This window comes from Podarcis liolepis (genome assembly GCF_965112155.1).
Source record: "Podarcis liolepis genome assembly, chromosome: 2".
NCBI classification, from domain to species: domain Eukaryota; kingdom Metazoa; phylum Chordata; class Lepidosauria; order Squamata; family Lacertidae; genus Podarcis; species Podarcis liolepis.
In genome coordinates this window covers 36,608,515-36,627,362 of record NC_139555.1, presented here as the reverse complement: position 1 = coordinate 36,627,362, position 18,848 = coordinate 36,608,515, and the positions used below count along the sequence as shown (strand labels likewise).

Sequence of the window (18,848 nt, the reverse complement as noted above, 5' to 3'; positions counted from 1 at the left end):
CGCTTGGTTTGAGAGCTTGGATTTTTCTTGTGTGATTTCCCGGGTAGCTGGCTGCGGTTTCTCCCATCTACTGGGTTCTTCCACGGGAGTAGGGCAGATGTCGGCTTCTGGTAGAATGGCCTTATTCATCTTGTTCTGTCTTTTAGATGCAATCAATGGTCTGAGTGATATATCTTCAAAGTGTCGACGCGGAATAATTCCTTTCTGGGCTAAATAAGCCTTTACCCTTAGGATTTTGGTTGGAATTCTATGACTACCAAATTTTAGTAGTACTTTTTTGGAATGTCCATCGTTAGTGAGCCTCTTGACTGCTTTTAGGTCGATGCTTCCACCCTCAAGGCCTAGGAGCAGATTTAGATGGTGTCTGGCCCAGAAGGATGACTCCCAGTAAGGTAGGGGCCCTCTATATGGAAAAATGTGGAGAACAATCTCACATGGCCTCAGTATCAGGTTGACTGAGTGAGGGGGGCTTCCTCTGGTTTTTGGCTGGTTTAGAGGTATAAATTTGTATTTGTTCTGTTTGTCTCCAGGGCTTATTAAGGATGGCAAAAAGGGAGTGAGTTGCCTCCTTTCATCTGGGTTATCCAGCTTCTTGGAGATGTTTTGTAATTGTTCAAAGATTTTTTGAGCTGTTTGAGCAGTCATTAGGCAGCATTCCTCCAGCAGCTCCACCTTTCTATCAATTAGCACTTGTGCCTCGATTATGGGAGTAGTAGCCTTGTCCTCATTTATTCCTAGGGATATCTCTTCAACTGTCTTTCCATGTAAAGAGTTGAGGAAGGTTTTGGGAGGAGATATGTGCTGTTTTTGAGGTAGCAGGTAATTATCTATATTACTCTGTTTGAAACCGGAGGGCTCTGCGTCAGTTTCTGTATCAGAACATCTGAGTCTTTTGGCTCTTCTCATTGCTAGATTCTTCTTAAATCAATGAGATCAGACTTCTAAACGGAGTGATAGAGTGTTAAAGTTCTCAGGTCGCAATCTCATTCAGTTCTCATTCAGTCCTGGCTGGGCTGCTGCGAGGAGTTTAAAACTGGGTCCAATTAGAGCACTCCTTTGAAGTATCCCCCCCCCTTCTTCTCAGTTTGTTAAAACAGCTGAGATGTTTGGGGGTCCACGAAGTTAGAGGTGGTGGGAGAAATTTGTGGTTTTATAAATTTATAGTTTTTAGGGTTAAAAGCCCATTAGAGGTCCTTAAAGATCCTTGGGATAAGTTTGTCACGAGGAGTCAACGAGAAACTGGGAGGGAGTGCCTTAATGCCCGGGAGGGAATGTCTGAGAGCCTTCGTTAAAACTTCATTAACTTCGCTAAGTCCCGGCACCGAGGAGGATAAGATAAGATGTTCAAAAGCCCAGCGAAGTAGCGAAAGGAAATAAAATCCAAAAGAAGGAGGAGAGCCGGCAACAAAGGCATTTAGTTAAAAAATTCTTTGAGCTCCGATAAGAGCGTCTTACCTCGGCGCCATCTTGGGGAAGATCGGATGTGAGGGCGATCTGGCTGCGACATCTGTCACCCCATTGATCGCCAGGGTTGATTCGGCTGATCTGGCTGGCTAGGCGGGTGTCCCCTTCCTCCCTCACCGCTCCATGTGCGTCCCTCCCGAAGCTGCGCGCTCGGTGGAAGAGGACGACCATCCCAGATAGAAGGAGTGTACCGTTCTTCGGTCAAGGGTATACGATAGCTGCGCTCCCCTGCTAGAACCTCCAAACAAGCTCAAGGCATGTGTTAAGTGGAAAGGGAGACAGGAGGAGCTCCTGAAGTCCCTCCTGAAGTGCTAGAGTAACACTTGCACACCGTTGCTTGACATGTAAATAAGAGATGGCCTTAATCTGGGCCGTTGCAGCCCACAACCTGAAGATCTGTTATCTGGGCATTTTGGCTGTGTCTAGCAAAGTCATCCCATTAGTGCAGGGGTCAGCAAACTTTTTCAGCAGGGGGCTGGTCCACTGTCCCTCAGACCATGTGGGGGGCAGGACTATATACACCTGTCAGTCTCCATACACAGATCTATACTGTATGTATGCCAGATGTTTCTTGCTGAATTTCCACAACACTCTGTTGTATCAAAGATTCATGCCTCTGAGGGGGAAAATATATAATCTCTTCTTCATCTTATTCGTTCTTAAGCCACTGCTTCTTCACGAGGCGCTTGTTTTCCGGTCGCCTCACCAGAACTTTATTTGATTGTGATTTATCTGCATATTCTAGCGGCCTTTTCTTTTTGACACCATTCAAAGTAATCCTGTAAGAAAAGCTCTATAAACTTGTCAACTTTTGAAAAGGGGTTTAATCCTTCATGGCACACAGTATATTATCTTTCATGCCTTTCAAAATGAGATGTGGGCCGAGGGGGCCTCTTCTGCCACGTGCTGAGCTGATTAACATCTAGCATGGCAAAAGAGGGAAAGAAAATTGAATTACACGTGGCTCTTTGATGATCAGTGATTTCTCATATTAATTATTGCTACCGGCAGCTGCATTAGAGGCATTGTGTGAGCAAAGGGTTTGCGTTTGCTTCGTCACCTCGCCTCCATGTTTCTTTTCCTTCTAGAAAGCCCACTTGTGTTCATGCGTTAGTAATTGTTTCACATGCGTATACAGTGGTACCTTGGTTCTCAAACGCCTTGGTACTCAAACAACTTGGAACCCAAACACTGCAAACCCGGAAGTAAGTGTTCCAGTTTGTGAACTTTTTTCGGAAGACGAACATGCTGCGTTTTGAGTGTTACGCTTTCACTTTGAGTGCCACACTTCCGTTTTGAGTGTTACGTTGAGGTCTGGGATCTTCCGGGGTGGCGCCATCGGCAATGGCAGACTCCCTCTGATCTGGAGGGACTAGCTCCACGCGAAACGGGTCTTTTCCGCTACGGCGAAGCGGGGACCCTTTCAAAAATCACAGGCAGATGAAGCCTGTGACCATGGGACTCAGTGGGCACCTTTAGTGCCCCCCAACCCGCAAAGGAACCCACTAACGGGCTCCGGAGCGAAGAGGGGGAAGTGGCGCGGTGCTGAGAGTCAACTGCTTCTTCCGTGGAGTGAAGCCACACAGCCGTTGCCGGAGAGCGCTGCCTTTTTCCTGGGACAATTTGGCTTCTAAAATAATCACACGTGAGTACTTAAATCTCAGACAATTGGACTTTAAATAAGGACTTGTGAGCAGAAAGGAAAATTGGACTTAAAAGTTTACTTCAATTTGGCACTGAAACGGGAAGGTCTAAACAGGAAGTCAGCCTTCCGTTTCTTTGTAGATAGATTAAAGCAAAGACATGGCAAACTAGAGCTCAGAAAATTGCTAGTAAAAGGTTAACTTTCATCATTTAAAATTGTTGAACCCCCTTCGGAAGCAGGAGAAGAGGGGGGATTTTTTTTGGACTGTTTAAACCTGCAGAAGTGAGTGCAAAATAAAGTAACTTTCCACCGTCTTGATCCTGGAGCGGGGTGTCAGGACTGACATTTTTTGAAGCTCATTGACCAGAGACAAACGTCTTTGACAGATAGCTAAAAGAAGAGAAATATAGTGATTCCATTGCTCCCTTTCGCATTTTAAAGGAACAAATATTGACAAAATATCTGAAAAAGGAAACTTTGTTGTCAGAGTTGTCTTTAAAAGAAAGAACAAATGGAAGTTTTCCCCCTAGAGGGAGACTGTGAAACTGTAACCAGCTTGCAGCTGTTACTGATTACAATCGTGGGAATAGACTCTGACCTTGCAGGACAATGTATTCAGAAGCTCTGTTGTGTGCTCTCTGTAAAACAAATGCCCTACTGGAACAGCTACATGAGAAGACGGATTTGATGACTGATGCGATCAGAAATTTTGAACAGGCAGTGGGAAATTATATGGAGCCCACCCAGGAATTAAATCAGGAGTATGCCCTGACAGAACAGATGAGGGAAGAGGGTGTTGCTGAATCTGGGGCGCCAGAGATGGAGGGAGCTGTGGCCCAGCAGGATCATGAGCTTTTGGATTTGACAAATGAACTTGGAAAAAGCCAGATTTGGAAAGATAAAGTTTGGTTTGGTTTGGAAATGGGGGGTTGGATAGACCCCCCTATGCAGGGATGTTTGGACTTTTCGAGTCTGGCAATGGGCCGTGAGATGTTTGGGGTTGTGGGGGCTCTTAATTTTGGAGGGACTTTGAAACATGTTCTTAAATACCGTATGGAGTTTAGTGTGGACTATGGAAAGGGGCTGATTTGTCGAGAAGGGTCAAAAACATTGTTAAGCTGGAGTTCCCACGAGTGAAAGGAGCAGGAGACAAAGGAAAATACAGCTATAAATATGAAGAAGAGCCGCGGAAGGGACATGGAAGAGACTTAAGGGCCTCGGATATAAGATTACCAGGTTAATGCGCTTGATTGATGGGATAAAAAGGACTGACAAAACCCAGGACCAGGAGGAAGGGACGTTGGATGAAGATTGGATTGCCTTTATTTTCTTTTTATTACTAGGATTGTCTTATAAAATTGATGAATGTTAGAAAAATGTTGGAACGAAATTACTTGGCTTTAGCAAAAATGTTTAAAGAATTATGTAAGAATATCATGGTTATGAGAAGTTGGTAAAAATAAGACTTAAGTTTTAAGCTTTAAGGTTTTTTATAGTAAGATAAGATTAAAATAAATTAAGGTAATGTAATGACAGAATATTATGAAATATGGAAAGGATATGCTGCGACAATTAATAACCACGATACAAAAAAAGGGAGGAGGAGGAGGTCAAAGAAAGAAGGTAATGACAGTTGAGGATTTGAGAATGATGGATTTGTTTTTGAGTGTTTGTGGTGTATTTTTGTTTTTTGAACTTGTATTGTTTGATGTGGTTTGTTTTTTCTTGTTTTTTCTTTTTCCTTTTCTGCTTTGTTTTATTTTGTAACCCTAAAATTTTTTCCAATAAATATTATATTAAAAAAAAAGAGTGTTACGTTGAGGTCTGTCTGTTTTTGCTATTTATTTTGCGTTTTTGTTTTTGCGGCTCTTTTTATTTTGTTTTTGTGACTGTGTGGAACCCAGTTCAGCTGCTGATTAATTGATTGTGTGACTGCAGTACATTGTTTATTGCTTTCATTTAATGGATCAGTGGTCTCGTTAGATAGTAAAATTCATGTTAAATTGCTGTTTTAGGGGTTGTTTTAGAACAGATTGAGCCATTTTGCATTACTTTCTGAGGGAAAGTGTGCCTTGGTTTTGGAACGCTTTGGTTTTGGAATGGACTTCCGGAACGGATTACCGGTAAGTTTGCTTGAGGGCAAACTACAAACAAAGCTGATTGGGGGTAAAGCATGATTAGTTTGTCCAGTCAGATTCACCTACATACATGCAGCACAACTACTTTACAAAGTGACCCCTTACCAAAAAAAAGTTCTCATTCCCAAGGAGCTTAAAAGCTAGAGACTGACACTAGGGATTCCTCCAGAATGCCAATATTTTGTGGGAGGGATTCAAACACATGCTGGAAATCTAAGTTTGTGCACTAAAAGTGGATTGAAGGGCTCTCTTGTCAAGGTGCAACAATTCTATTTTGAAGAGAGAGAGAGGCACTTTTTGCTGTTAGGAAGACGTGGGGGAAATGCACAGAAAGTGTGGGATGAACAAATAATGAATGAGAAGAAGACACAGAAGCACCCTGCACGTCAATCAAGATGAATGCCCATTGCTGTTCAACTAGCCTGCAAACAAATCCATGAAGCCTGGCCGTAGTTTAACCTCTGCATAACCTTTGTGCAACAAAACCAGGATGGATGAGAAATAAACAGGTTTCCTGGAGGAACCCAAGGAAGACAAAGGGGAAGGGGGCTTGAAATGGAGGCTGGAGTGCATAAGGGGAGAATATGCAATTGTATTTATGCCTTATTACATTTATATCCCACCTTTCCTCCAAGGTGCAGAAGGTAGCATACATTTTCTCCCTCCCCATTTTATTCTCACAGCTATGTTAAGCCTGGAAAAGAGGTGACTGAGAAGAGAAGAGATAGCCATTTTCAAATACAGTGGTACCTCAGGTTAAGAACTTAATTCATTCCGGAGCTCCGTTCTTAACCGAAAACTGTTCTTAACCTGAGGTACCACTTTAGCTAATGGGGCCTCCCACCGCTGCCACACCGCCACCGTGCGATTTCTGTTCTCATCCTGAAGCAAAGTTCTTAACCTGAGGTACTATTTCTGGGTTAGCGGAGTCTGTTACCTGAAGCATCTGTAACCTGAGGTACCACTGTATCTGAAGGGCTGTCACGTGGAAGAGGGAACATGCTTGTTTCCTCCTGCTCTGGAGGGTAGGACTCGAACCAATGGCTTCAAGTTACAACAAAAGAGATTCCGACTAAACATTCAGAAAAAAACTTTTTGACAGTAAGAGCTGTTCAGCAGTGGAACCCATGAGAGGTGGTGGACTCTCTCCTCCCTTGTAAGTTTTTAAGCAGAGGTTGGATGGCCACCTGTCATGGATGCTTTAGCTGAGATTCCTGCACTGCAGAGGGTTGGACTAGATGACCCTTGGGTCCCTTTCAACTCGTAAGAGCCTATGATTCTATTATTCTAACCCTGTGAGGTAGGTTAGGCTGAAAGTGAGTGAGTCGTGATTTGAATCCAGCTCTCTCAGGCTCTAGTGCAACATTCTAACCACTACACCACACTAGTTTCTGAGGCTTTTCATGATGTGGGGACTAACATTGCAATCCTAACTATGGGTGGAATCTAACACGCCACCAAGGACTCAGCTATACAGCCGCAAATATAACGTTTTAAGTGTGTTTTAAGTGCATTGTACAAACGTGACACTAGATGGCGATTGTGAGCTCATGGCAAATTCAATATATATTTTAAAACGCGTTAGTTTGTTTTTAAAGCGTTTTCACAGCCTTCATGGAAAAGGTAGATTTTGAGCAGGGATTTTAAGTAAGAAAAAGAGGTGGCCGCACGAGAGCGTTCTGGGCTGTATTCCTAGGCAAAAGAAGGAAATAATCATAGCAAATGTTGCACATGAATTGCATAAAGAGTGCTACTTGCAACTTCAGGACTTAATGAATATTTATTTGACTAGAATGAAAGAGAACGCAGTGAGCCGTGTGAAATAATGCTACCAAAAGCCATCAGTCAAGGCATAAATATACTTTAGGTCGTATATCCTGACCAGGCTTGTGCTATTCACATCAATCCAGACAGCAAATGCCTGACCAAAACCGAGGAAATATTTCCGCTTGCAAGAGTCCACAAACTGAATAAAACAACCCATGCCTATTCTTATGTGCTCAAGCCTGCTCCTGAATTGCACTACACAGTACTTCTATTTACATATGGGAGACATACTGCGCAATTTGCATCCTGAACCACCATCAGCTAGGTTTTATTTATTTTATTTTATTTTAACATTTTTATTCATTTTTCATTTTCGTTCATTACATACATCTCAAATTCTTAATGTCTACTATATATAAATAAAGATATAGGTTTTAGAACCAAACCAGCATTCTACAGGTTACTGGTATTCCCAAGGCCAATCTGTAAAATTACAGATTTTAGCTGATTAATCATAGAATTATAGAGTTGGAAGGGTCCCCAAGTGTCATCTAGTCCAACTCCCTTCAGTGCAGCAAACACAGCCAATCATCTGGCTTTTGATTAAATCTCTGTTCTCTGCCTTGAAAGGTACTGCCCTTTATTGGACACTGGGTGCCACCTATCATAGGTGCCGTAGTAGCAGATTTCCTGCACTGTGGTTCGACTAGATGGCTTTTAAAGTCATTTCTAACACCATCTGATTCTATGGAGGTTGCTAAAACAGCTGCCTTTCTGATGCTATTGAAGGAAGAGCACAAATTCTTTTCAGCCCAAGAGCTTCCATGTTAATACACCAAAGATACCATCCTGTTGCAAGGGGGTTGTGGAATGCACTTAAACTTTTCCGTTGCCATTGTTTTCATTTTGGAAATTTGGAACTTATTGTAACAGTTGCGCATCAAAGCCTAAACAGCTTCAGAGTTCAAATCCCAGTGGTATTGTGGAAAATCCGCCCGCAAAAAAAGATGATTGTACTTCTGAAAACCTTGGGATTCTCCAATACCTCCTTCCCATGGGTGGATGGTGCCATTCTGGCTGCATGATGATGAGCATGATGTTGGTCTATAAAATGCATAAATGCAACAGTTATACAGTGGTACCTCGGGTTAAGAACTTAATTCGTTCCGGAGGTCCATTCTTAACCTGAAACTGTTCTTAACCTGAGGTACCACTTTAGCTAATGAGGCCTCCTGCTGCCATCGCACGATTTCTGTTCTCATCCTGAGGTAAAGTTCTTAACCTGAGGTACTATTTCTGGGTTAGCGGAGTCTGTAACCTGAAGCGTCTGTAACCCGAGGTACTATATTTATAAGATGTTCATGTCACCTTTCCCTCCCACTTTGGTGGGTTTTTTAAATATATATATATATATAAAACACACAAATAAAACAAATACGGCACTAAAATTACAAAACAATGACAAAGCCAGCCGAGAGTCGAGCCGTTTGTCAGCTCAGTGAGCTAAAATGAGAAACAATGCAGCAGTTGCCTGCAAATGCTTTTCCAGATAAATAGCCTCTTCAAGCTGCCAATAGAAGGCATAAAAATAGGAGGGAGCCAGCAGGAGCTGGCAGCTGGGTTTTGGGGGTTTTTTCCCCTGGCAGTGATTATTGGGGAGCGGGAGAGGGAGAGAGACAAAAAAAAATTTCACCTGCTGGATTTTTTCTTGTCATGTGTCAGCCATACTGCCCATGTGGCTGCTTTTGTGCCCCCTGAGCTCTAAATGAGAAGCTTGTTTTGTTCAACTTTGTAGCTCTGTCCTGCTCAACACTGGGTGTGTCCATAAGCCACTGGGGGACGACGACCCAAAATTAAATGCATCACATACACAATAACAAGGCAACAGTTTGCATGCACTAATTTATATGTGCAGATGCCAGTTTAGCAATAGTCACTACAATTCAGACAGAATAGGAATTTCCTGGGATTTCAAAGGCAAAATTGATTGGGGGGCGGATGTCCAAAAGGCAGTGCTTTGTCGTGGCTCAACAATTTTGGGGCTTTCCTTAAAAAACACTCTTATGCCATGGTCATCGCTTCCCCTCTCCCTGCAGTCCTGCAAAGAATTATGGGAACAGTAGTTTCTTCAGGGTGCTGAGACTTGTTTAGAAACCCAGCACCATTCCCAGAACCCTTAGCAAACTAGGCTAGGGTTGCGACCTGTCCTATATAATACAGGATTGTCCTGCATTTCAATGTAAAATGCTACATCCTGTATCATTTCAGTTTTGTCCTGTACAGTGGTACCTCAGGTTACATACGCTTCAGGTTACATACGCTTCAGGTTACAGACTCTGCTAACCCATAAATAGTGCTTCAGGTTAAGAACTTTGCTTCAGGATGAGAACAGAAATCGTGCTCTGGCGGCGCGGCGGCAGCAGGAAGCCCCATTAGCTAAAGTGGTGCTTCAGGTTAAGTACAGTTTCAGGTTAAGAACGAACCTCCGGAACGAATTAAGTACTTAACCCAAGGTACCACTGTATTTCAATCTTCTCTCTCTCTCTGCCAAGTTAGGAATCCTCTCCAAATGCATGTGTGTGTTTGTGCATGTGTGTGTGACAAATTTCAGAGGCACCATCCTATTAAGCTGCAGTAGATTTTAATGGATTGCTTTGAAGTCGCTTCAGCACCAGATTTTTTAAAAAACATTGTCCACCAGCCACCCCGCTTCGCCCAGCCCTGTATTTTGCTAGAACCCTACACAATTCCCATATAATTTGTGGGGGAGCCATGACTGTTAAAGTGGTATGAGAGTGTATCAAATGGATGGGGCAGATGGGGCAGCCCTGTGTGCTTGCACAGTCCAGTGTTGAGTGTTGTCTATTGATGGGCAACTTCAAGACCCCTGCCCCTCTCCTTTCTTAGGGTCCTTAAAACTGTCCACTTGGTCCCCGGGCCTGAGCGCCCCCCTTCCCTGCAACAGGGGAACGCACAAACATAGCAAGATGCTTTATCCTGAGTCAAACCACTGGATCCATCCAATTCACCGCTGTCTACACTGACTGACACCATCTCTCTCAGGTCTTTCCCAGTCCCAGTTTGCAAGTGGGACTTTCTGCATACTGAGCTACGGCTCTTCCCTTAAGCTTCCCTTTCTTTTTAGGGAAGCAGTACCCTGCGTGGGGAAATATCCGACAAACCCTCAGAAGGAAAAATTGAAACCCACCCTAAAATCAATGATATGGGAATAATGCCATTCAATTTAGGAAAATGATGCAGTCAGAGGATTTCAGGTTTGTAGCCAGTGGGGGGGGGGAGTGTTGTCTTCATTTTGACTCTTAGATCTCAACCTTACGAGATGCTGCTCTCTGTCAAAACCCCAGTCAATTAAAGCAAATCTGTCTTTTCCCCGTGGTGTGTTTCACACTGACTATTTTTGCAACAAGCAAGAGATGAGTGTCAGGTCCGTGCTTTAGACAGATGCTTCAGAATACAATGAGACTAGCCGAGGCCCCATCATGGTTGTTCTGTCAGGTTTTGAGCAGGAGGAACTGACATGTTTACACCAATGAATGAAACACAAAGCAGGATGAAGAGTAATTCCCTTGGGATAATTAATTTGGCTCTAGGAAGACTTGTGACAGAATGCTCTTTTCTTGGTAAGGAATGTGTGTTTGTGTGTGTGTGTGTGTGAGAGAGAGAGAGAGAGAGAGAGAGAGAATGAGAATGACAATGAGAATTCAGGGCTTGCAAGCATTAGCAAAACTAAAGGAATATCAATTTTTTAAAACATCTATTTCCCCTTTATTTCAATATCTGTTCAAAAGGAATGGCATGAGACTTCAAAGAGCCCTGGAGATTTCAATCCACTTCAGAAAGGACATCTTCTTTCTTGACCTCTTAAACACATCCAGTCCATTTCTGACACAAGCTCTTCATCTTGCCAAAGAGACAGACTGGGACTGCAGAGGAGGCAAGAGATGTGAGAGGTTATGATAAAACTGGAGATCAGCAGCATATGTGCTGGCCTGATAAAAGCTAGCTAAAGGAATGAAAACCATACATTCACAGCTGCGGAACTCACTGCCCTTGGAAAAAGTGATGGGTTGGGTTATACCTGATGAAAACAAGGGAAAGGAGCCAATCCAGGGATAATTTGCATGTAAATAGGAATGCAGCGTTCAAGCATTGCTCCCTTTTGCACAAGTTGATAGAATCTGAAAGCTGGCATCACAGACTATGTGATCTGGTCCACTGCCATGAAAAAGAGCTAGCATCTCCAGGACCAACTGGTCTCTGCATTCAAGATGGCTGTATTTATTCTGTTGCCCCTGAGCAGAAAAGGTTTGCTGCCCTGACACAAGCGCGCGCACACACACACACACACACAGAGTGGTGCCTGAGGTAAAGACACTCTTTCCTCCTGGGGATGCATTTCCTTACCCTGACTGAGGAGCAAATTAGGGTGATAAGAATCCACCAGTTTGGGATCTTTTCCTGGCTTTTGGATTACCACCCAATATTGCTCTCAACAATCCCATTAAATAGGTCCACAAGGTGTGGGACCGTTACCTCATTTGTAGAAGTTTGCAGACAATCTATCTGGGCCAGATCAGTGCTGTGGTTTTAGTTTAGAAATAACAGTGCACTTCCTCAGATGTTACTTTATCATTAAAGCATCCCCTAAATTCTGGAGTAAAATTTGCGACAAAAACACTGCGTAAAAAATGATTCAATACATTCCTGAAAAGGCTCCTTGAAGGCGCAAAGTGATTCATAGACTTCAGAAAAGTGGAGATTTGTTTTTCCTGAATCTATTATATGATCCCCATGGGCAGAGCATAATGCAAAAACTTGGCATTTAATATACTGTTGTTTTAAGGCATTGACTAAAAGAGGAGGAATTTGAACTAAGCAGAGTTGTTGTTGTTGTTGTTTTAAAAAAATGCAAATTGCTACAGAAATGTGGAGAACTGAATTTCAGACCTGAAAAGACTGTAAGAGAACCAAAACCAACAGATTCTTCTACCCCTAAGTGCTGGCTATTGCAACTCTGTGAGAAATAAACTACAGTTCCCAAGATTCTTTGGAGGAAGCCATGACTGCTAAGTAGGATACAAGTGCTTTAAATGTACAGTGGTACCTCTGGATGCGAACAGGATCCGTTCCGGAGCCCCGTTCACAGCCTGAAGCCAATGCAACCCGCGTCTGTGCATGCGCGGGTCATTATTTGCTGCTTCCGTGCATGCGCATGATGTCATTTTGAGCGTCTGCACATGTGGCGAACCCAGAAGTAAAGTGTTCCGTTACTTCCAGGTTGCTGCGGGGGAGCACAACCCTAAAATGCTTAACCTGAATCTACTTCAACCCAAGGTACGACTATATTGTGTGGATGTGACCTCCCAAGGCATGCTTTCTAGGGAAGGGACCCGAGTGCTTTTCCATTTGCCCCACCAGTTTACCTAGGGATACCTGCTCTTTACCACTGATTCGCAGCAAACATCAATCTGCAGAAAAACCAGTTGTCATTTGCTCTGATTCCGCAGTAAGGAGAGAGTTTTCCCAGGATAAAGCAGAGGGACGAGCAGAAGTGTGGATGAGCCCTGAACCACTGGAAGTGGATTATCCTGCTCCTCTCTGCTTTGGCTGACCCAAAATTGAACGCTATTGGAGAAAGGCTATCTAATAATAATCACTTATCTGCCTCCTGTCACAATGCGGCATCTGAATATAGACTGCATTTTTAATCAAGGCTTATATTTTGATCAGATATCTGTATTCTTAAAATGAGCTTAAAATATATTTTAAAATATCTGTATCTCTCATGCCAGGCAAGAAGGCCAGCTGTTTAAAGGACACAGGCAATGTTTTTCCTCCTAGACAAAGGGCCCCCCCCCCTGATTTATAGCAGAAAACAATTCTCAAAGTCGTAAAAGCTGGAATTACAGGCTGAAGAGCAAGGTTACATAGACCAAACATAATTAGGAATGGGTAAATAGTAAAATAAAACCATGTGCCTCCATTAAACTTGAGCCTAAGGTCAAAAGGCCAAGAGCACATGGAAAACAAAGCGACTGGCTGGAGAAGGGGGGGAAGTGTAAACAGGGGAAGAGGCTTTTTTTCCTATTTTATTTTGAGGCTGTAAACTGTTCCTTCCTACTGTTCCTTCCTTTTTACTTTGAGGAAGTTTAAATATGCTGGCTTAAATGTAATTATGCAAAGGATTTAAGAAATGCTAGATTTATCCTGAAATTAAGTCAGCCAGCCTAGCCCCCTGCCAGAAACGAGACGCCAATCGGGCGCTCATGACGGATGGCTGTCGGGCCTTTGTTTAAAGACCTCCAAAAGGAGATATTTCATTGATGATGCATGAGAATATGAACCCAAGGTCTCTGACATCTGTTCAAGATAAAAATTTAAAATTATTAACCATCTGTTTTGGAGGGCAAGGAAGGCAAGAGGTGAGCTGGTAATTAAGATTCCTTGTTGAGACACATGTAAGATATATTAATACTTATTTGTCATTTATAGATGTAACAATATATAGCTCTTTGTGTTCCATATAAGGACAGGAGGATATGGGTATATCTTTTAAGATTGGTTATAGCAATCAGCCAATAGAAATTTCAACCAGGCTGATTGAACAGAGGCAGCCACAGGAGGAGCAAAGGGGGCTGGATTAAGGGAATATAAGTGCTGGCCATAATGGCAGGAGAGCAGGCCAGAGCTTGGTAACCATATACCACTGTGCCTCTTATTTATTTGTCTGACAAATAAATTATTTTTTTAATTTCTCTGTTGCTGCGTTGAATATTTCATTCCAGCTAAGCGTTAACCACAAGCAGGGTGCTACATTTTATGGTGCCTGCGACTCGGATAAGTGGTCTGCTGGAACGCAGCCCCTTTGCCTCACTGGACGGGGTACAAGAGAGAGGACAACTGTGCCTACCCAGCGCGCACTGGAAAAATTTTTCCAGGGGAACGCAGCAGTCTCGTCTGTCTGATACCCTGCCCACTGACGGCGACGGACCGGGGGGGAACCAGAGAAATAAACAGGGAACCAGCTAAGGGTAAGTGCACTAAGGGGTTTTGGCCCTCCAATTAATTGGGAGGAAGAGAAGTCCTGATCAAACTTCTGCGTCTCAGTAAAGGGGAACTGAGTACGCTAGGTGGCTGGGTACATCAGATGGTGATCTGGTGTAGGGAAAGGGAAAATTGGGAGGTAGTGTGTGGTGAAGTATCTAGCGCATTGCATGTGTGAGAAAGTACAATGTGTAGCTGACCTAAGTGTGGAGTGAGTACTACTTCGTTTACCAGTAAGGTGTGTGTGTGAGTGACTGAGTGGATACTTCACAGGGCCATACAATGGGAGTTGGGGGTTCAAAAGGGGGGGAAATACACCTTTTGAATGTATGTTAAATAATTTTAAGAAAGCCTTCTCAGGGGCATATGGAGTCAAAATGACGCCAGAACGCTTGAGAACGTTATGTGAACTAGAGTGGCCGAAGCAAAATACTGGATGGCCATCTCAAGGAACCTTTGATATAAATTTAGTAAGCAAACTTTGGTCTAACATCGCCAAAGAAACTGGAGGGTGCCCAGAACAATTTTCATATATAGATTCTTGGCTGAGCACATTAAATAAAAATCCTCCATGGATAAGGGAATGCAAAGTTCAACGATGCAAATTATTGGCTGTAAAAGCCGAAGCTAGGAAAGGAATCTTGCCAAATAAACTCAAACCCATTTTTGAGGGACCAGAGGAAGAGGTGCTTCCACCCTATGCTCCACATCGAAGGGAGCCTAATCCAAACACTCCACCAGTTGTAACCCCAAGGCAAGAAAGTGGAATGAATAATGGGGGTGGAGTCACAGAACTTGATTCCTTGATAGATTATGATAAATATCTTCAGGAGGCATTGGAGTCCTATAATGAAGCCCAAGCAGAAGTGGTTATTCCACCTGTGAGTCCCAGTAGAACTCCATCTACAGTCTCCTTTAGTGGAACAACTGATTGCCTACCCCAAACCCCTGTACATCTAAGTCCTAGAGAATTATTACAGAAGTTACAGGGAGACCTTAATCGGTCAGCAAGCAATACAGCCAGGCGTATAGAGCTGCTAAAAGAACGCCTTGGGACAGATACCATCCCCTATGATTTGAGGCCCCTAGAGCAAAGCGAAGAAAAAGGTCACGTAGTAGCCCCTTTTAGAAGAGTATTTGATGCACTTGAGGAGCCTGTGCTGGTTAACGGGCAACCCGGACCACGGCCACCTCGAACTTCGATCCTCCAGTACATTCCATTCACAACTACGGATCTGATGAATTGGAAAACACCCCATCTTTCGCAGAAAAACCTCAGGCTATGATGGACTTGGTGACTTCAATAGTAAATACTAATAGTCCTACTTGGACAGGTTGTCGCCAGCTCCTGAATACTCTCTTCACCACTGAGGAAAGGAGAGACATAATTGAAAAGGCACAGATATATTTGCGTGAGCAGGCCAGAGTGGGAAATATTTATAATATTGACCGTCATCTCCAGGAAAACTTTCCCTTGGAAGATCCTAATTGGGATCCAAACAATGCAATTCACCTGGCCAGGCTTACCACCTATCGCCAGACGCTTGTGCAAGGTATCTGCAGGGCATGCCAGAAGCCCACTAATATGTCTAAAGTCTCAGGAGGGTAGACGTGTTACCCATAACACTGTTTCGTGTTCGGTGCACACCCACAAAAAGACTTAAGTTGTCACCTTTTGAGCTCCTGTATGGGAGGCCGCCCTCCTTTGTTCAGGATAGTCCAACTGACCTCAAACAAATAAGAGACCATGTGACACAGGGACAAGTGCAATCTCTCTCCCGTGTTTTTGTCTCTCTCCCGTGTTTGTTTGTTTGTTTGTTTTATCTTAACAGGTGGGCCCTCGAGCGCACGCCATGCAGCATTGCCAAGCCGATTCATCAGCTCCAGGCTGGCATAGCATATGGGTGAAAGAGTGGAAACGTGATCCACTTGCACCTAAGTGGCGTGGACCTTACACCGTCCTGCTCTCTATTCCAACAGCGGTGAAGGTAGCTGAGGTGACCCCCTGGATTCATCACTCCCGTTTGAAGAAGTCCGAAGGCAGTTGGACGTGCAAAGGTGACCCCTCTAATCCTTTAAAACTGACTCTCTCCAAAAACCCCTGTATCTAGCCCTACGGGGAACGGGCTAGGTCACGGGCAACATTAGACGACCGGCCTGCTGCAGCCACAAACCTGGAAGCTGGCTGACCTGCGCACGCCTGAAGCTTGAGGAGCGTCTGAACCAGAGACTGTGAGCGGGAAGATTCTCTTATACAATTGATTGACTGCCCCCTTGTGGAACAATTATCAGAGATATTACACATTGGGGATCCTTGGGATATATGTTTTGGTCTTGGTGGTTCCCCATTTCTGTCACTGGGGGAATTATATTGGGACTAATATTTATTTGCTATCACAATAAGGTAATCTTTTGTGGAAGGAATGCATATGCTAGACATCAACATGATTTTATTAATCCTGATCCCTTGGGAAGGGGAAGGGTCCTTGAATCTGACCAAATTTGCTAAATATGGATTCCGCTATGACCACAATATGTGGGTAGGTTTAGCTGAGATGGTAGCCAATGTGCAAATAGGACCAATTGCCTTGTTTGCTCTCTTGGGCCAGATGATTCAGAGGGAGGTGTGCCCTTATTACCGATACCATTAGATGCCATTGGTATGATAAGCGAAATGCCACACCAAACAGAAGTACAGAATTTCCTCGGATGGAACTCAACTAAACCATTACGAGTTATACCTGTACAAGGGGAATTCTGTGTACATAAATCATCAGATGCAGCTGATTCTACCATGATAGGCTCTTCTCATTGTCACTATACTTGGGATTATATTAAGAATACCTGGGCAAACGGTACTACCTATCGAACTCGGAATACCTTGCCCTGTGCACCTCCTTTTATTCATGCATGGAAAGTGGTATGGAACATAACTGTGACAGAGAAAGGCAATCTAACATACTGCACTGTGAACTCTATACCCCTTGTGATATTTCGCCTTATGCACTCCACATACCAAAACCCTCAGACCCGATGGTTGTGGTGGATATGTGGAGAATGGGCATACAAGAAACTCCCTTCCAAATGGAGTGGGACTTGTTTCCTGGGATGGGTATTACCACCAATGTGGATTATGCCCACTAGTTCAGCTAAGCGAACACGAAGAAACGCTGATATTTCTCATATAGCAGGAGGAAGTACCCAAAGTTGGAGCGGTACTGATGATTGGCCACCAGAGCGCATTATAGCCTATTATGATCCTGCCTCCTGGAATCCTGGTGAGCTCATACAAGGGGCACGGGATCCTATTTATAATCTAAACAGAATAATTCGATTGCAAGCAGTAGTGGAACTTGTAACCAATGCAACGGCCCAGAGTTTGAGACTTATTGCACAACAGTTGGATGAAAGTAGAGCCCCATTTTGCAGCTGAAAATGGGAATGGATTATGTACTTGCCAAGCAGGGAGGCCTATGTGGAGTCTTGAACCTGACAGGGAATGCCTGTTGCTTTAACATTTCTGATAATGGTGAGGCAATCCGTGTGTTGGCCACAAAGATGGAGAATATAGCACATGTCCCAGTACAAACATGGGAAGGATGGGATATGGGATGGTTACCCAATGTCACAGGACTCAAAGGGATACTATTGTCTTGCTTGTTTTTCTTGACGGTAGTAGTAATGGTTTTATGTATGATGCCATGTATCATCTCATGTTTTAGGAGTACAATTAGCAAGATGATTTCGAATGAAACTCTACCTCATATCATGGCACTATATAGAGCTTTAACTCAGGAAGATCAAGCTATCAAGGACGCTTGGTAGCAAGGTTCTTGAGCTTGAAAGGGGGGAATGTGGCATCTGAATATAGACTGCATTTTTAATCAAGGCTTATATTTTGATCAGATATCTGTATTCTTAAAATGAGCTTAAAATATATTTTAAAATATCTGTATCTCTCATGCCAGGCAAGAAGGCCAGCTGTTTAAAGGACACAGGCAATGTTTTTCCTCCTAGACAAAGGGGGCCCCCCCTGATTTATAGCAGAAAACAATTCTCAAAGTCGTAAAAGCTGGAATTACAGGCTGAAGAGCAAGGTTACATAGACCAAACATAATTAGGAATGGGTAAATAGTAAAATAAAACCATGTGCCTCCATTAAACTTGAGCCTAAGGTCAAAAGGCCAAGAGCACATGGAAAACAAAGCGACTGGCTGGAGAAGGGGGGGAAGTGTAAACAGGGGAAGAGGCTTTTTTTCCTATTTTATTTTGAGGCTGTAAACTGTTCCTTCCTACTGTTCCTTCCTTTTTACTTTGAGGAAGTTTAAATATGCTGGCTTAAATGTAATTATGCAAAGGATTTAAGAAATGCTAGATTTATCCTGAAATTAAGTCAGCCAGCCTAGCCCCCTGCCAGAAACGAGACGCCAATCGGGCGCTCATGACGGATGGCTGTCGGGCCTTTGTTTAAAGACCTCCAAAAGGAGATATTTCATTGATGATGCATGAGAATATGAACCCAAGGTCTCTGACATCTGTTCAAGATAAAAATTTAAAATTATTAACCATCTGTTTTGGAGGGCAAGGAAGGCAAGAGGTGAGCTGGTAATTAAGATTCCTTGTTGAGACACATGTAAGATATATTAATACTTATTTGTCATTTATAGATGTAACAATATATAGCTCTTTGTGTTCCATATAAGGACAGGAGGATATGGGTATATCTTTTAAGATTGGTTATAGCAATCAGCCAATAGAAATTTCAACCA

At 43.4% G+C, this 18,848-nt stretch overlaps 1 protein-coding gene across 4 annotated transcripts in view; it reads right to left on the bottom strand.

The window, feature by feature from the left end:
• Window positions 1-10,776: 10,776 nt before the first annotated feature.
• MFSD11 (major facilitator superfamily domain containing 11) overlaps window positions 10,777-18,848 on the bottom strand; it is a 36,588-nt gene continuing 28,516 nt past the window's right edge. For all 4 annotated transcript variants that reach the window (XM_083487609.1, XM_083487607.1, XM_083487608.1 and 1 more), the window contains one exon: window positions 10,777-10,958. The gene's annotated coding sequence lies outside the window, so the exon portion shown is untranslated. The remainder of the gene's footprint in view (window positions 10,959-18,848) is intronic.